Source organism: Vicugna pacos, chromosome 7 (assembly GCF_048564905.1).
Source record: "Vicugna pacos chromosome 7, VicPac4, whole genome shotgun sequence".
NCBI lineage: Eukaryota > Metazoa > Chordata > Mammalia > Artiodactyla > Camelidae > Vicugna > Vicugna pacos.
In genome coordinates, this window is record NC_132993.1 from 45,292,809 (window position 1) to 45,311,776 (window position 18,968).

At 35.2% G+C, this 18,968-nt stretch overlaps 1 protein-coding gene across 6 annotated transcripts in view; it reads right to left on the reverse strand.

Annotated features, from left to right (window-relative positions):
• Positions 1-18,968, reverse strand: part of PALS2 (protein associated with LIN7 2, MAGUK p55 family member) — a 102,951-nt gene that overhangs the window by 58,693 nt on the left and 25,290 nt on the right. The window contains exon 1 of one of the 6 annotated variants that reach the window (XM_072964821.1): positions 9,619-9,637. The exons of the other annotated variants lie outside the window; for them this stretch is intronic. The gene's annotated coding sequence lies outside the window, so the exon portion shown is untranslated. Of the gene's footprint in view, positions 1-9,618; positions 9,638-18,968 lie in introns of those variants that run through there. 6 annotated transcript variants of the gene reach the window in all.

Here is an 18,968-nt window from a genome sequence, read left to right on the forward strand (position 1 = left end):
AAGACTTTATTTTCCCCGGTAGCACTTTTTTCTGGAGTTGAATTCAGATATTATTTATAATGTTCCTGCTGAAAAATTCTCACTTAGTTTACCTGCCCTGTTCCAGGCTATTTAATCCCAAAGGTGAGAGCTGGGGTAAGGAAACTTGATGTCTTCAATATCATCCTATTTTGAATGGGAACTGTTTGGATTTATAGCGTCTCAGAGTTGACTAGTGGGAAAGGCAAACAGGAACTGGTGGAGAGGTCAGATAAGGGGGTGGTGGCATGTGGAACTTACCCTGGTGATCCAGTTACAAAATGTCAAACCTTAGCATAACTTCCTTGATGTGCAAGAATTTGCCCTACACTTTCATTCCATACTCTGTTGTGAATAAAATAATGTTCTGATACCTGGCATAATTCCATTTGCCTTCATTTATTGGGATGTTATAGGACAATGTGAAGAAATAATTGCCCTTAAGAAGCCAATTCACTGGTTTGTCCTTATAAATTAGTTATCTAATAACATGAACGATCAAAAAAATACAAGTTTGTTTAAACTAAATTGTCCTAAAAGCACATGAAAAAAATAAGAAAATATGAGAAAATTACAACAAAGAGTAATGAGAGAGAATTAACCTTATAAACTATTCAAACACAAACTAAATCTATAATAATCATTCAGACATGGATAACCACAAGGCAACTCTAGTGTGCATAATACATGAAATAGGAAGCTCTCTGTAATGGGAATTTTGCAAAGCTGAGTAGGAGCCAGACAGGCAGGGAAGTGTCCCAATTTACTCAGAAATTCCAGGAAGAAAGGAAAGTCCCAAAATTCAGAAAGTTAAGTTTCCTACAAGTTATACTTCTCCTTAATTACTAGAGAATGGACTCTTTAACTGGAAGCTAGATTCAATAACAAACAAATGGGATTCTTAATTGAACTAGAGAAAAATTAAAATATTTAATCTAGATCCTTCAATTACAAATATGAACAAATCAAGAATCACTAAACATTGACAGAAACTAGAAGCATGAATGCAACTCACCAAATTTAATAAACAGAAACATTAACTGCCAAAGAAACAGACTTACTTGAGGGGGTTGGTGAAAGAAAAAGATTAAATTATAATGTGTGGGGGCAGCAGCAGGCGTAGTGGGGAGCTCAACCTGAAGAATTTTCCCACTAGACAAGGGCAATGAGAGGAAAAGTAGGAGAAACCCGCTATGGACCATGAAAGGCCAAAATTTACAAGTAGTGGGAAATTCAGAAATAGAAGGAGTTAAAAAGGAAAACAGAAATCAGTCCAAGAAAAAAAACCCCATAGATTTGATCAATATGTTGGCTGTTTCAAAAGACCAATATAAATAGACTGATACTTGGCTAGTCTGACTAAGAAAAGAGAAGACACAAGTAACATTAGAAATGCAATGAGAAAATAACTGCAGGCATAAAGAAGATTCCAAAGAGACCACAATGAATGACTTTACTTTAAAATTTAGCCTTGTAGGGATTTGCTAGGAAAATGTCAATTATTGAAACTTTGGAAAAAGAAGTAAAAATGGAAACAGACCATAATAAAAGAAATTGAAAAGGTTTTCAAAGATCTACCCTTTTAAACTGACATTAGTCCTGAATAGACTTAAGAATAAATCCTATCAAACCTTCAAAAGAAAGAGATGATTCACATTTTTAAAACAAAACATAGTGAAGAGCGAAAAGTTTCCAACTTCTACATGGATTTCAAAACTCAATGAAAGAAAATTATAACCCCCCTTAAGCGCATATATGCAAATATCTCAAACAACATATTAGCAAACTGAATCTAACAATATCTTAAAAAATAGCAATTAATACCCAAGTACAGTTTATCCTAGTAAAGAGAGTTCAGCATTAAGAAATGCATAGTGTAATGTATATTACCATAGTATAAGAAAAAAAAAACTCCACAATCATCTCAATGCTTCAAATACATCAAATAAAATTCAAAATCCAATCCTAAAGGAAAATGTTACCATAGTAAAACTAGAATGAAACCAGAATAATTTTATTCCAGAATCTATATGAACATCATACTTAATGGAAAAAAGCCAGAAGTTTTACCTTAAAAGCCAAGGAAAAGATCGAGACTACCCACTAAGAATACTACTTTTCAAAACCATATTGAAAATTTTAATCAATGAAGTAAGAGGTGACATTAAAAAAAAAACACAGATGGTAACTATCTACTTAGAAAAGTCTCAAAGAATCATTTGAAAAATTATTAAAGTTAGTTATAAGAGTTTGGTTAAGTGACTAGACATTACAGCAATATAGAAAAGTCGAAAGTTTTTCTAAATAATAGTAAAAAATCAATTAGAAAACATCATTGGGGGAAAAAAGATATCCCATTTATAACAGCAACAAAATCTACAAATAAAGAATAAGGCTAAAATAAAAACGTTCAGACAGATATGAGGAAAACTATACAATATATTAGAAGACATTTAAAATAAATAAAGAGACCATGTTCTGGGATAGGAAGATCTAATACTAAAAAAATGTTACTTCTTTCCAAAACATTCTTAAAAAAAAAAAAAAAAAAGAAAGTAAGAAGAAATCCTAGCAGAAATCCCAATAAAATTTTGGGGTAAAGTTATTCTAAAATTTACCTGAAAGTTAAGTGCGTAAAATCAGCCAATACGTTTGGAAAAGGGCATAAATGTACATGAGGTGACTGCACTATCACGTATAAAAACACTATAAATTGAACTGGTGCAGCACTGGCACAGCAACAGGAAATCTTGAACAGAATAGCTACATAGGATTTAATATATTCAAAAGGTGACATTTCAAATCAGTGGGGGTAGGGTTCAGTTAAATATGGTAGACTGACTGCTGAAGTTTATAGTCTCCCTTTAGAATCTCTATTAAAACAGCAGCAAAATATTAATAAAGGTAAAAAAAAAACCAAAAATAAAGCAAATAGCTAAAGAGGGAAAAAAACAGTAAAAATGTCTGAAAGTTTGACACTGGTAGGAACAGAAACTAACTCAGAGCAAACAGTAGACTACTTCCTGAATATTTCTGGAATCCAACAATTTCTTTCCATCAGCCCCTCATGAGTCCTAGCCACCATCATTTCTTGCCCAGACTACACAAAAGCCTCCTACATATATATAAATTTCTTATGAGTGATACATACCTCACCTGCAAGGAACTGATAAAAATGTAAATTTTATGGCTTATTAGCCTTTTAAATACATTACTAGATTCAACAATCTGTACCATCCTTTGTAGCTTTAGTGGCACCAATCTTTCCCTATCCTGATGCAAAGTCCTCCCCCACAACTTACCACCATCTTTGTGTACCTAATTCATACCCATTCTTCAGGAGCAGAATTTCTATGTCCTTGGCTGCTCCAATTAGGATAAATTTTCCCAACATATAGTTTCATAGTATTCTACACTTTATAACTCTTAATAAACTTGTAAATATTTTGGTAAGTATTTATTTAATGTATAATTTTCTTTTTAAGCTCTTAAGCCTGATAAGTACAGAAATCTGCTCTGTCATGTTCAAACCTATATTCCCAGCAACCAGCCCACAGTTTGATACATCACAAGTTCTCAATAACCTAGTTTCAGTCACAAAAATGTAACTTTTTTCTGTTACCAAAATAAAGAATAGTTTTAAAATTATATATTATTATTTATAAATAAAACATTTGTATAATACTTGGAATCAGCAAAATATGATGTAGTTTATAAAGCAGTAATCTTAAAGCTTTTAACTTTCCACAAATAGTATTACAAAGCATAAAGATAGAAGTGCAATGTTTAGTCTACTAAAAAATAGCAGGCTTTTACAATATCAATTACATATAAATATACTTCTAACTTTGTATAATACAGTTCAGTAAAAAAGGCAAATTTAATAAAATGAATGGTATTTACCCACCTATATTCTGTTCCAAAAGCTTTCTAAAATTGTTTTACAAAAGCATTACTACCCCGTTTTTAGAACTATAAGTAAATAGATGAACCATTTTTAATGAATTAAGACTAGAGCCTATTTTAATATTAAAAATCCTTTTGTAATCACATTTGGTGGTATATTCACTCCCATTCAGTTCAACAAACTGAATTCTCCAATGAAAATATGACAAGTAAATTAATTTCCATCACATTAAAAATTATTTCTGCTCTTATGCTTTAAAGAGTAACAATTATTTCACCAGAACCATGCTGCATAATTTACAGATCCAGAAAACATAAAACAAAATCTTATTCTGTTTGCATTTGAAAATATTTAGGCATAATTTTAAAGGAGCTAACCAAAAGTCATGTGGAGAACTTCTAATGCATTTGCAATAGAGCAGCCAAAAAAAAAAAATTTTTTAATACATTTCCAAGAAACGGTATAGAAAAAAGGAGCCTACTGAAATTTGGATCAAGTAATACTTCTTTATAATTAAATTTTGACACAATAGTCACACAACTGATTTGACTATGACAGGAAGAGTTCATCTAAATCATTAGATTAATAAAAACAATTGTTTTCTATAAAATGACAATATGCAGTCAATACCTTAGCTCTCAAACTAGTATCTTCAAATTCTAATTTAGTTATACTGAGTCAAGGAAGAAAGTTAAACTTTGAATGTGCTCAGCTAATTTAATCAGTGTTAGATGAACACTTCTAGGCCAGGCATGACAGTAGATGTTGAAGAGAACAGAGACACACTATCTTTCCTCTAAAACCTAAATCTAATAGATCAAAATGTGTAAAGACATGAATAAAGCACGATGATAAGAACACTAAGAAGGAATGCAGAATTAAGTGATACAGCTTAGTAGTTAAGAACCCGGACTCTACCACTTAATTAGTCCTGAAAACCTGAGTAAATGACTTAACCTCTCCAAGTCAGTTTCTTTCTGTTAAGTGGGGAATGAAAATAGCATCTATCTTACAGGGTTGTTGCAGCTAAATAATGCATGGAAACTCCTGGAACAATACCTTCTAGTACATTATTAACACTGAGTAAGTGCCGGAAAAGAGAGGTTAACTCTTTCTTTGATGGGGGTGGCAGAATGATAAGATGATGAGAAACTGGCGAGACACCAGAGGAAGGCATCTTAGTGTAAATAATCAAACATTTCACCCTACTGAAAATCTTGAATTTATGCTCAACATTTAAAGCCTTAAAACAAAACTTGGAGCCATATTTCCCAAAGTATTCCTAGAGAAAATCTAAGCTTGGAGTCAACAAAAGAAAAGGGCAGGCACAGTGGATGGGCAACCACTCACAGCAATTAAGGAATCCCATAAACAAAGGCACACTTTTTGGTTGAAGTTCCACAAACTTCTTTCCAGAGAGAGTGGGTACATGTTCTGCATGGGAAGGGTTCCTTACACGGATGTGGGGCCTAAACAAAGAGCAAAGAGGCTGAAGTACACCTGGTCCTTCACAAAAGACACTAAAGAAGAGGTGTTGGGGAAGGGAGACTGATTATCCAGGAGTGAATGCACTAAAGTAGTATTTCTCAAATAGGAAACTACTGGCATAATTCTTTCTGCACAGGATTATTCTTCAAATGTTTGGTAGGAACACTACCAAATGCCTGTAGTATTCCTCAGTTATTGTGACAACCAAAAATTCCCCTTACCACACTGTCTAATACTTCCAGGAGTGGCAACACCTTTTCCCCTTCTGTTCATTCAACTTACAGCCTCGTACTAGTATGTTCTATCTCCTGAGTAAATTCCTCCTTCTTAATTTAGCTATCTTGAGGGCTCCCAGCTTGCTCACCAGCTTTTTGCCTAAATATCCAAAGGAGCCTCCCTGAGGACAGGATTACAACATACTCAGCGCCTACTGATGCCCTCCCATTCCAGGAGAGGGGGGCACCCTACACATCTACAGAGGAAACCCTCACCAACTGTATATTCTAGATTAATCAGCCTAGTCCTTCACTTATAAATATAAACCAACCACTTCAGATCAGGTATCTGAAGAAAACATTGGTGACAGGGGACAAAGCTCGAACAAACTAAACTATGAGGGAAACAGATGGTGCTGAGAATAGAACTTTGTTTTTATTTTTATTAGCATTCTTAAAGATATGTGAGCAGCTATTGCATTCATATAGGAGCAGGCGGCTAAAAGGGAGAAAATGGAGCAATCTGAGAAGAAGAAAAAGTTCCTGGCAGTTAAAAATAGTATTGTTAAATTTTAAAAAATCAAACAGCAGGTTAAATGACAGAATAAGGCTGAAATTGCTAATCTGGAAAATCAAGTCAAGGTAAACTCCCAAATGCAGAACAAAGAAGAAAAGATGGAAAATATGAGAAAACTTAAAATTAAGTCCAACAGTGCCTATCAGGAGTTTCGCAGGACAAGATCAGAGACAAGGATGGGAAGGAAATAGTTGAAGAAATTATAAAAGAAAATGTTCCTGAACTTAAATGACATACAAACTTCAAAATGAATGAAAAAGACCCAGATCTAGACATATCTAAGTGAAATTTCAAAATGCTGAGGATTAACAGGAGAGAGGTGAGGATGTCCAGAAAAAAAAGAAAAGAGATTGTAAAAGGAACAATAATCAGACTCCAATGCCACTTATTACTGGTAATATTCAATACTAGAAGATAATGGATAAAAATGTTAGTTTTGATGAAAAATGAGTTTAAAAAACAATAGGTTATTTTTAATAAGCCAATATATATTCACACATATATACACATGGATATGTGTGTGTATATATATATATCTGTGTGGTGAAAGTTTAACTATATTAAAATATTTTAAACACAAAAATTGACTTTCTCCAAAGAGATTTCCTTCATAGCCTTTCTAGTAAAATTTATCCCTATATTTGAATATATTCTTTTTCATAACCTGACTATGATTGTTTTATTAATAAAATATCTTAGCAATCTTTCCATATTGGAACTCATTCTTTCCAATGTATCTAGTACTTCACAGTATGCATGCATCAACATTCAGTCAGTCCTCTACTGAAAAATATATAGGTTCCTTCCATTTTTTTTTGCAGCTATAATCAGTGTTACAATCAGCAGCTCATGTCTGTATTTATAAACATATATATGTATTTATGTATGCATCATTACTAAGTAAATACTAAGAGTAGTACTGCTAGGTCAAAGGATATGAGATTTTCCTATTGTCAAATACTGTCAAATTGTCCTTTAAACAGGTTGTATCAGCTATATCTCCACCAAGAGCTCCTCATTTCATTATTTGTTATAACAAATGGAATGATTAAATTTCAGTGAGAGTGAAATTCTGAATTTTAATCTCATTTTCTCCAATGCAACATTAAAAATTTTTAACTACATACTTATTTATCTATAAAATAGACAACTCATGAGGTTATACAATAAATTTACATAACTAATCTACTAAAACCATATAAATGCTAAATATTCTGTTGTATCTAATAGTCTTCAATTCAGTCTCTTCAACCATCTCTCATGGTGACTCTTGCTAATTATTCAAAGCGTAAGTGAAAAACAAATCTCAACAGCAATATAATTACAATTTTTCCCACCTTATAAACAATGTTTTTAGTTAAATCAAACTGCTGAAAACAAAATGAAAAAAAATACAGAAAGCAGAAATATAGAACCCATTGGGTTTTCCCCTAATTTAATCATCTTAACTGACCCACTTTGCACTTTATCATCCTCTGATGACAAGTTTTAACTCAGAAAGGAAAGTGAACTACAATTTTCAATGAACTTATCAATATTCCTATCATGAACTAAGTGCCTTGCAAAAACAGCTCATATCACTTTCTGGCAATATTACTTGGAAACTATTTTCTATTAAGTGTAATTTCTTCATTTAGAAATCCTCTCAAAAGAAAAAAAGTAGGTTCTAGAGAATATTTTCACTGGATTGACATCTGCACTGCCCCTCTCTCCCCTCCACAGTGTGTTTAAAAACACATTGTTTCACTTCCTTCTTGCCTCTATAGTCTCTGATGAGAAATCCATATTCATTCAAATAGTTCCTCTACTACTGTTTTTTTTTTTTTTCCTGCTTTCTGTATTTTTTCTCTCCATCTTGTTTTCAGCAATTTGATCATGATGTTTCTGGGCATGGATTTCACTGGGCTTATTCCATCTGAGGTTCACTGAACCTCTTGAGTCTACAGGCTTATGTGTTTCACCAATTTGGGAAGTTTTCAGACACTATTTCTTCAAATATTTGTTTCTGTACCATATTCTTTCTTCTTTCCTTCTGGGTGTCTGGTATTATCCATAGGTCCCTGGAGCTCAGCTCATTATTTTTTCCAACTATTTTTCTCTTTGTTTTTCAATTTAAATAAATTTCTATGATCTACCTTCAAGTTCATGTCATCTCCATTCTACTACTGTGCTTGTCCAATTAGTTTTTTGTTATTATATTTTTCAGTTCCAAATTTCCCATTTGTTTTTTCTTTTTTCCATTTCTTTACTGAGACATTCTATATTTCCATTCATTTCGGGGGGGGGGTCAAACCTTACTTGTAGCATATTTATAAAAGCTTCTTTAAATCTATCTCAGATAATTTATTTCCACATCTGGGTCATTTCAGTATTACTGTCTGATCTTTGCCCACATGAATTAAAGTTTTCTAGGTTCTTCACATGCCAAGAGATTTTGAATTGTATGCGGTACATTTTTACTAAAAGGCTGTCTTGTTGAAATCTTACGGAGAGTGCTGATACTTTTGTTTTAGCAAGCAACTGACTCAGTTGAGTTCAGGTCTCAAATTCTGACCTTCTAAGGTACCAATGCCATCTTAGTTTAGTTTTCCCTGTTTATCTACATCCTTATTTGTGAACTTAAAGTTTTCATTTCTCTTGAGTAAATACCTAATAGTGTGATTGCTAGATCACATGTAAGTGTATATTTAACTTTATAAGAAACCAGTAAACTGTTCAGAACTTTCACAGTGTTACTTGGATCTGTTCCACATATGCACCATCCACTAGCCAGTCTGGGACTTAGTTGGTGGTCTATTGGCATATTTCAGTACTAAACATATATGTATGCATTTTAGGGTCAGATCCTCACATGCATATCTCAAGGATGAGCCCATGAAAGCTTTAACAACTTTAAGAAGTTCCTTTCCAAATCTCTGTAATCTGTCTGGCACTTCAGGTTCTTTGGGAAGCTGTTTACTGATCCTCCAGCCATAAGTGTGGGACATAGTTAAACCCATTTTGCAGTGTACTTTCTATAACTGGGCTCATGATCTGGTTCAGCGAACACAGGAAAAAACCACACACACACAAAAACAAATGACAGGAACTACAACTCCTCCAACTGAAGAGGAAGGTTTCCTGTTTTGGAGTTTAGTTTGGTTCCTTGTGGCTGTTGTAGCTGCTTCAGAACTGCTGCCAAAGGATTTCTTAGGGGATGGGTGCAAGAAAATATGGAAAAAGAGAGAGATTTCTGAAATCCTGCTGAGCACCTTGCCCTTTACGCCAGAAACAGTGACTTTTTGGAGTTCTATCTGTCCATTCTGATACTCAAGGTTTGTGGCTAGGTCCAGGGATAAAGCAGAAAAAAAATAAAAGTAAACTCACCACTGATTCAACGGTACTTAAATTTTTGGTTGTCTTCTCCAACTCACCTGCTACTATTGACTTTTCAGAGTCCACAAGTAGGTACTCCTGTATGGGATCCAGTTTTTATAGCTGCTTTCACCAGGAAAGACTGGGTGTAGTGTGCTTATTCCATCTTCCTGGAACCCTTTTTAAGTTGTATTTTCCACCATATCTGGGGTGGTTTGGTGTCACTATTTCTTCAAATATTTTTCTGTCCCTTTCTCTCCTTCCTTTCTGTCTGGAACTCTCATTACATGTATGTTGAAATGCTTTGACATTGTCTCACAGGTCTCTGAGGCTCTGTTTACTTAATATTTTCTCCCTCTCTTCTTTGGCTTAAGTACTTTTTATTGATCTTCTCTGCCACCTCAAATCTGTTATTGAGCCTATCTGATGAATTTTTCATTTCAATTACTGTACTTTTCAAATCTACAATTTCTATTTGGTCCTTTTCTAATTTGTTTCACTACTGGTATTCTTTATTAAGTGTTGTTAACATATTGTCCTTTAATTCTTTGAACATATTTAAAATAGCCGATTTGAAGTCTCTAAATTCAACATCAAGTCCACTCAAAGTCAGCTTCCATTCACTGTCCTGATTATGGGTCGTGTTTTCTTAGTTTTTTTTCCCCCCACATCCAGCACTTTTTGTTTGAAAATTGAACCTTCACTCTACTGTGGTAATTCTAGATTTATTTTACTTTTCAGAGCTGTTTAAATAATTCATCCGGACTAAGGCTATAGAATCAGTTTTCTAACATGGTATGCTCTGGGACATCTCTGTTCAGTTTTTAAATTCTTACTTTTGTATTTGAGCCTGGCTTCCTAGGGTGTGTCCCTGTGTCTGTCTGTAGAGCTTAATGGTTAGCCAATGACCTAGGCAATGGTTGTGCTCAAACATCTCAAGCCTGTAAGATATCCAGCCTCTGCCGGTTGATTTGTGTATAGATTGGGGAATACATTCAACACTGCAGCCAATTCTCCAGTCTTTTGGTTTGAACTTTTTGCCAGGCTCTCTTGGGTCTCCGCTTCACATATGTAGTTTCTCAGACAACCAGAACTGTGTGGAGAGCTTATCTCAGCCCCTCTATGGTACTCTCATTTCTGGGATTTCCCTATCAAATTTCTTCTGGTCCACTGGTCACCCCAAACTAGGTCCACAACCATGAGCTAGCAAGGTAGCAGGTTCTCTCCATCTTGTTTCCAACCAAATTCACCACTTTGCACTTGCAAAGCCACAGGTTTTTGTGTCCCCTCTCACTCCTCCTTTCCCTGAACCAAATTACTCCCCTACCTCCAACTCTGGCACAAAGTGGCTGGTTTTCTCAGCTAGTCTCAAGCTGATAAAGCTTCAGTTTTCACCAACTCAGGCAGAGGGGTATTCCTGAGGAGGTATCTGGGAAAGGCCAAAGCCAGAAAGCCACAGACTTACACTGTTCTCACCCAAAGCCCTAATAGTTGTGCAAGATCAATTTTTAAACTGCCATTGGTCAATTTCCAGTACCCCTAAATGGCTGTTTTTGACAATTCTGTCTGGTTTTATATTTGCTTTTTGCAGAGGGGAAATGCCAGCCTCTTCATGCCACCATTACCAGAATTCAAGTAATGTTTTTAATTTTAAAAATATCAAGATTTAACTCAACCTAACCATCACTGTCACAACTTATTACAAGTGAAAGATCATGATAATTGTTAATATTGCTTCTAATGAGGCAACTTTTTAGGATGCTTATTGTGAAATTATTGGGAAACATAGGAAAAAACAAACGGCCTCAATGTTCCTCATCAGGGGAATGGCTGAATCCCCATTCTATGAAAAATCTGCAACAATTAAAAGAACAACATGGTTTTATAATGCACTAATGTGAAAAAGCTCTCCAAAACACATATTTCTGTGGAAAAAAAGCAAGTGTCATAAAGATAGTATTGTGTGATATATATACACACACACACACACACACACAAATAAAGCATACAAACAGTACTTTATATTTCCCACAGGTACAAATATGTGAATATACAGAAATAGGTCTAGAAAGAGATAAACCAAAATATAACAGATACTACCTCTGGGGAAGGAGCAGAGATTGAAACAAGGGTTAGTTAAAAGGACTCCTGGCTCTATCTGATAGTATCTTGAAGTTGTTACCAAAAAATATATTTATGCACAATCTGTGTAGCAAAACAATAACTGAACAAATGAGCTATTCAAGCTATGACCTGTATATTTGGAGAGTCAGTATCATGAGGGTTCCTAGAGGTTTCTGTACAGACTCATAAGGATTAAAGAAAACCACTTTACATAATAAAATTAAGTACCCTTATACACAAGATTTCATTAGGCAAAAATGCTTAGCCTCATTTCTCAAGTCACGGATTTGTCTCTCCAAAGATAATCTCCTTATATAGAACACTTCATCCCTTAAACACCTCATGCCTTATGTATTAGTTTGTACTTGTTATCATAGATTTCTTTCCTGGTAAGCCATTTCAGTCTACGTCACATTAAATAATACCTTTTCATAATTTTAACAGGTGCACTTTAAGTTACCAGACTACTTTAATGCCTACAGTTAAGACTTACAATGAATGAAACTCATTAATAATTACTCTTAATTTTTTACATTTTCACCCTACAACTCAGATTTTTCCCCCATTTTTACCCTAATCACAACCTTTATAAATTTTAAAAAGAAACAGAGCCTTCTAAACACTAGGGGAATAAATGAAAACAACTGACCTTTTACTGTTATACACACAAACACACACACACACACACACTGAAAACTGTAGCTTCTGCATGTAGTTCCAGGATATTTGGTATGAGATGTCTAAGAATTAAATTCTATACTGACTTTTGATAAATATTTATCAGGCCAGAGGACTTTTTTCACTCTTATACTACTATATTACTTTAACAATTGTAAAATGATAAAATAGACCATCTTTTCTATTTATGCTAAGTGACCGAGGAAGAATTTCTTACCATTGTTGCTTTAAAGAACCCCTTTTTATAAGAGTTCTTAGACTTTTCTGCGAATATAAACGCACACCTACACAAGCTAATTTAATCAAAAGCCATCAAGTGGTATCAGTGTAAAAGTCTTAACAATCCCTTACTCTTTACAACTCCTCCATCATTGAATCAAGCCTGCATACCACTGTATACATTATAGTTGTCCATTGTCTCCCACCTTGATTAGTCACTTCAATATTCATCTTTGTGTTTTCCCTAACTTAGAATCCTAAGTGTTGCTCTAAGCCTCTGTAAGTTCAAATAACCACCTTACATGTAGGTTATTACCTTCTCCTACATTTTCTATCCCATTTTAGTCTCAAAAAACTGCCATAAGCTATAGGGTATACGTGTTATCTCCATTTTACAGATGAAAAAAATGAGGCCCCATAGGTTTTAGAGACATGCCAGAGGTGAGTCAACAGTATAAATAAATATTCTCAGTATCAAGAATTCGGCTTAACTGATTAGCCCCAAACCATGCTCATCTCTTCCAGCTGTTATCATCAATTATAAGCAGCATTTCCCACATATGATCGCTCTACAAAGCAATCTCAGTATTTTCCCTAAACAGAAAGAAGGAAAATGTCCAAGAGACTGAAAGGATAAAATCAGGACACTTTGCAAGAGACTGGCCAAGAGCATAGGGATACACGATAAGCTCAGTTCTGTCACTGAGGACTTGCATTTCAAAAAGTGGCAGATGTGAAGAAAAATCAGGAAACAATTTACTTTGGTCAGTGGAGAGATCATTGGGCATGAGAAAACGCAGTTCCTAGTCCTAGTCTTGCCACTATGCACTATGACTTTATTGTAATTTTTGGCCCTGAACGAGTAGATACACAAATTTCCACTGGTCACCACCAGCCATCTCTCATCATCTCTACTGCCATGCCAAGTATTTGGACATAGTAATGGAATCAAATATCCTTCAGAAACTTGGAAGCAGTTACAAAGTTCAGTAAGATGTAAGAAAATGAGTGGCCAGCACTAACATGCTCAGGAGCAGCAGATGACTAAAGTAAATGCCTGCAAGAACAACAGATGACTAAAATGAAATGCCACGTTAGAAGTCAGAAATGGCCATTAGAAACTCTCTGCAGTCAGAAGGGACCAGAGATGCTGGATGCTACAGATTGGCAGTGGGTTAAGATACTTCTCACCACTCTGTTTTATTCTCTTTCTCTTCCTGAAGGTAAATAGGCATGGAATCAAATGAATGTACTGAAATCTGAAGGGAAAGAAAAGTATTAAATATAAAACTTTCCTCCCCCACCCAAATCACCTATCTTCTTTTTTCTTTCATATTCTTTGCTTAATCTTTTAGGGTTAAAAACAATTATCAAGAATTTGAGAAATGCTGAAGGAAGCGTGATAACATACTGATTTTAGTTATATCACTCTACATTATGTAATTCTTACAAAAGACTATTATAATGGTGAATAAACAAAGCCAAGATCCAAAGGGAATGCATACATTCATAATTTCTTTTCCTATTTCTCTTATTGTTTTTAAATACAAGTATCTGGTAAAACAAGCAGAAAGAATGGTTTTCTAGCATTCACTAGATATTTCATGTTCGTTCACTGTTTCTCCTTATTAAATTACCTCTCAAAGAACAAGAGCTTTTTCTTCTACTATAGCTCCCCATATAGAGCCCTGTATACAACAGGTACTCAACAAATGCTTAACTAATGCTCTGAATTATTTTTCCCTTTTATTACCTAGCTTTTAGCTCTGATTGAAGATAAAACTTTGTATAATCAACAACTGACACATACCAAAGAAAAATACAGTCACTTTGGGATTAGCTTGAGTTTGAAATAGCACCAGTATGCCAAAATAGCCAATTCATTTCCTGTGTTAACAATCAGAAGGTCTAAAGAGCAATTCAAAATGAAGCAAAGCATGGATGGCCGCCGTGGCTCTCAGAGCAAACAATCTTCTTTTGGAAGGGAAAGCTGAAGGGTGCTCTTCATCACAGATCCTTATACCCAAGGCATAATTAAAAATTTAAAATAAAAATGGTTAGAAAGCAGGAACTCTTCCCTCTGACAGGCTGCAAAATTTTGGCATGGTTGGATTTGACATAATTAAGTGTCAAGCTTGAAAGGATAATATATAGAAATACAAAAGTAAAATGAACAACTATTTTTATTCAAGAGGACAAATATCAATATTTCAGGTTAAAATAAACTGAACTCATCTAATTTTGCTCTTGCCTAAAATCTTTCTAAAATCAAATAACAATGTGTGTGTCTGTAATTTATTTTGTTTTTTTTTAAAGGCATAAGTTTACAAAGATGCAGAGAATTAGAGAATAGTTGACTGTGGAAGCTGTAAAACATACGGATAAAAGAGTAACTGATTTAGCTGAACCTAGAGACCAAACTCTAAACTAGCTTTGGGGAAAGTAAAATAAAATGATTTTTTATTTACACAACAAAATCTTTCGAAGCCTCAGGAATCAGACGCTCACAGTACTTGAGGGGAGGGGAGCTACAATAAGGAGACTCAGATAATATTAGGTCAGTACTGATTAGCTGATCCATCACCTTTCTCCATTCCTGTATTTTTATTTTCTTAGAGTTAATATTATTTGCTTACTTTTTCATACATACTACTCATCAATAATCCAATCCCACCCTCCTTGCAGGGTAATTGCTGCCCCTCACTCTCACCCATGCAGGACCAAAAACTAGAGGTTTCTCTTCTGGACAAAGGACAATTAAATCATATAGAACACAGGATTACTGAATGATAGACAATCCTTCCATCTGCTTCTCCCTCTTGACTATCAAAATCCTTTAGCTTGGTCTTTACTTTCGAGGCAGATGTGAAGAGTCTTCTCTAGAGAATATGACCAGCCTAAACAGAAAGACACAAATACCAAGATCGGGTATCACCTCCAAACAATCTAGTCACAGAATGGCTACAGAGAAGCTCAACATGCAAACTGAGCTACATATTTTTAGTTCTTTATCTTAACAATGAGCTGTTAACCTTAGGCTATCAGATGCTGAGGTAAAGCCTATAACATGAAACATAGAGAGCAGAATAAACAGGTAAAGTTTACTTGGAATAATAAAACTATTGAAGGGTGAAGGAAACAATCATTAAAATTCTCAGAAAAGAAAGAAAATATTGTATTTATGGAACCAGAATAAGATTGCATTAGGAGCAGAACATCTAGGGGAAAGAAAAGAACGTCTAAAATAAAAATGCAAAAGTAGGAATAAAAACTGCAATAGAAATCATGGAAGATAAATTTGGGGAAATACCAAAAAAGTAGAAAAGTATAGAGGTATAAAGATAGAAGAGAAAAAATTAGAGGACTGAGAGAGGGCATCTAAACAAGAGGAGTTACAGAAAGAAGAATAAAAAAAGAAAAAAAAAAAAAAGAGGGGAGGACAAACGTTAATGAAACATTTAACATTTTCCAGAACTGAAAATGAAAAGTTGCTAGACCAAATGGAACACGGAGCACTCTGTGAAATAAATGAAAACAGCCTCATACCAAGACTAACCATTGTAAAATTTCAGAACACTAGAGATAAAGGGAAAAAAACCACACTCACATGTCAAGAATTAGGAATTCAAAGGGCTTTTGAATTTTTCAATGATGGCATCTAAAGACAGAAGATGATGAAATGATACATTAAAAAACATTTCTTAAAGCCATTTGCAGCAACATGGATGGACCTAGTTCACCATTCTAAGTGAAGTAAGTCAGAAAGAGAAAGAAAAATGCCATGTGATATCACTTATATGTGGAATCTTAAAAAAAAAAAAAAAGACATAGATGAACTTAGTTACAAAACAGAAAAAGACTCACAGACAGGAAACAAAGCCATGGTTACCAGGTGGGAACAGGGGTGGGAAGAGATAAACTGGGAGTCTGATATTTGCAGGTACTAACTACTATATAGAAAATAGATAAACAACAAGGTCCTACTGTACAGCACAGGGAACTATATTCAATATCTTGTAATAACCTCTAATGAAAAAGAATATGAAAAGGAATATATGTATATATATGAATAAAACACTATGCTGTACACCAGAAACTGACAGATTGTAAAATGGCTATACTTCAATAAAAAAAGTTAAAAAAAATTTCCACCCTAAAATTCTTTACCCTACCAAACCACTGATCAAGTTTAAGGATAATTAAAAATAATTTCAGACTTGTTTATGAGATTTCATAAAACTAATCTACCACACTTTTTCTTAGGAAGATTAAAAAAGGAGAGGCCAAGATGGTGTAGTAGTAGGACGCTCCTAGCTCACCCTCTCCCACAGATACACCAAGACTCACATCCACGGACCCACTCAGCCAACCAGAGCACCTGTGGAACTCTGACAGAACACTGTCCTCTTCAAAAGACAAAGATGCCAAAAATCTGGTAGGAGAAAGAAAAAAAAAAAAGGAATACGAAAAGGCAAAACAGCGCGGGACCGGTCCCACGGGGAGGGAGCGGACTGGCGCTCCTTCCCTGGGTCTCCCCCTCTCCGATGGAGAGGCCAGCGGGACAGAGGGGGAGCCTCCGAAGCTCGGATCTGTACAGAGCAGCCCTTAACCGACATAACTAAGTTAAACAGGCACAGAGGGTCCCTAGGACACCCAGCCTGAGCCCTGAGCCAGGAGCTGGGGGCCAGGACAGGCTGCCCGAGCAGGGTGGAGTATGGGGACAGCTGCACTGAGGCAGCCCCCAGGGACTACAGGGTGCTGTGGCTTGGCACCCAGGTGGGGGCAGGGTGAAACCTGAATCCGCCCTGGAAGCTGGGCGGCCTCAAAGGCCAGACAGTGACTTGTTTGCAGCCCGAGTCAGATAGGATCCTTCCGCCCTGGTGCCTCGCAAAATTCCCGCCGCCAGAACAAACAAGGAGCTGAGTTTGGACACGGAGCAGGGGCAGGGCTGTTCTGCAGACTTCCCGGGGCCGCCTGCGGAGTGTTGACCCAGGTCGGAGCGCAGTGGCACAGAGCTGCAGAGCGACTGGCGCCGGGAGACGGCGGGTGGCCCCCCTCCCCGAGACGGAGCGCACAGTGGCAACGAGCCACCAAGCGAGCACACAGTTTCCAGGAGAACACCCCCCACTTTTTTTTTTTAATCTGTTTTTACCTGTTGTATTTTCTATCACCTTTTTAATTTTTACTTTTTAAACAATTATATATCCTCCCAGTTTTAATCACTCTAAAATTTTTCTTTTAAAATAATTATTTAAAAAAATCCACGTCATGTCATTTTTATCTCTTGTTTTGATCTCCTGTTATTGATAATACACAAGTTTCAAATATATTTTTTCCTCTTTTCTCCTATGTTAAAGCTTTTTAAGAGACGTCTCAACCCGATTGCTATTCTGCTTCAACTTACTCTTCAATTATTCATTATACACTGTTTTCAAACCTTTTTTCTCTCCCCTTTTTCAAAATTCTCTTTATCATATATTTTTTATGTTCTAGTTTTATTACTTTTAATTTCCACTTTCTAAACAATTGTATATGCTTCTAGTTTTAATTCCTTTTTAAATTTTTCTTTCTAAACAATTGTATATGCTTCTAGTTTTAGTTCCTTTTAAATTTTTCTCTTAAAGTAGTTATATTATTATTTTTTAAAAAATCCACCTGATTTTATTTTCATTTCTTTTGGTTTTGATCTCCTGTTATTGATTATAAATAGGTTTCAAATACCATTTTTTGATCTTTTTTCCTTTTTCTTTAAAGGGTTTTTAAAAAAGACGTCTCAACTCAAATGCTAGTCTGATTCAAATTGCACTTGTATAATTGATTATACACTGTTTTCAAACCTTTTTTTCTCCCTTCTTTTAAAATTCTCTTTCTCTCTGTCTCCTTTTTTTATTTTTAAGTTTTATTCCTACTTAGGCATTAGATAAATAAACTCCTTTAAGTACCACAGTAGATAACTGATACTCCATAAGCCACAGTGCCAGAGAGATATGAGCAAGATGAAGAAGCAGAGAAACCATTCCCAATTAAAAGAACAAGAGAAATCCCCTGAAAGAACGATCAATGAAATAGACATTGATAGCCTACTAGATCAAGATTTCAAAAAAGGAGTGATCAAAGTATTGAAAGAACTAAAAGACATAGTGTTTAGAGATATAAAATATGTCAAAAATGAAATTGAAGCTATAAAGAAGAGCCAAGTAGAACTGGTAAACTCATTGGCTGTGATGAGAACGGATCTAAAGGCTGTGCAAAGCAGACTAGATAATTCAGAGGAACGAATTAGTGACCTAGAAGACAGGACAACAGAAAGCACCCAATCAGAACAATTGCAAGATAAACAAATAAAAACAAATGAAAGCAACATAAGGGACCTATGGGATAATATAAA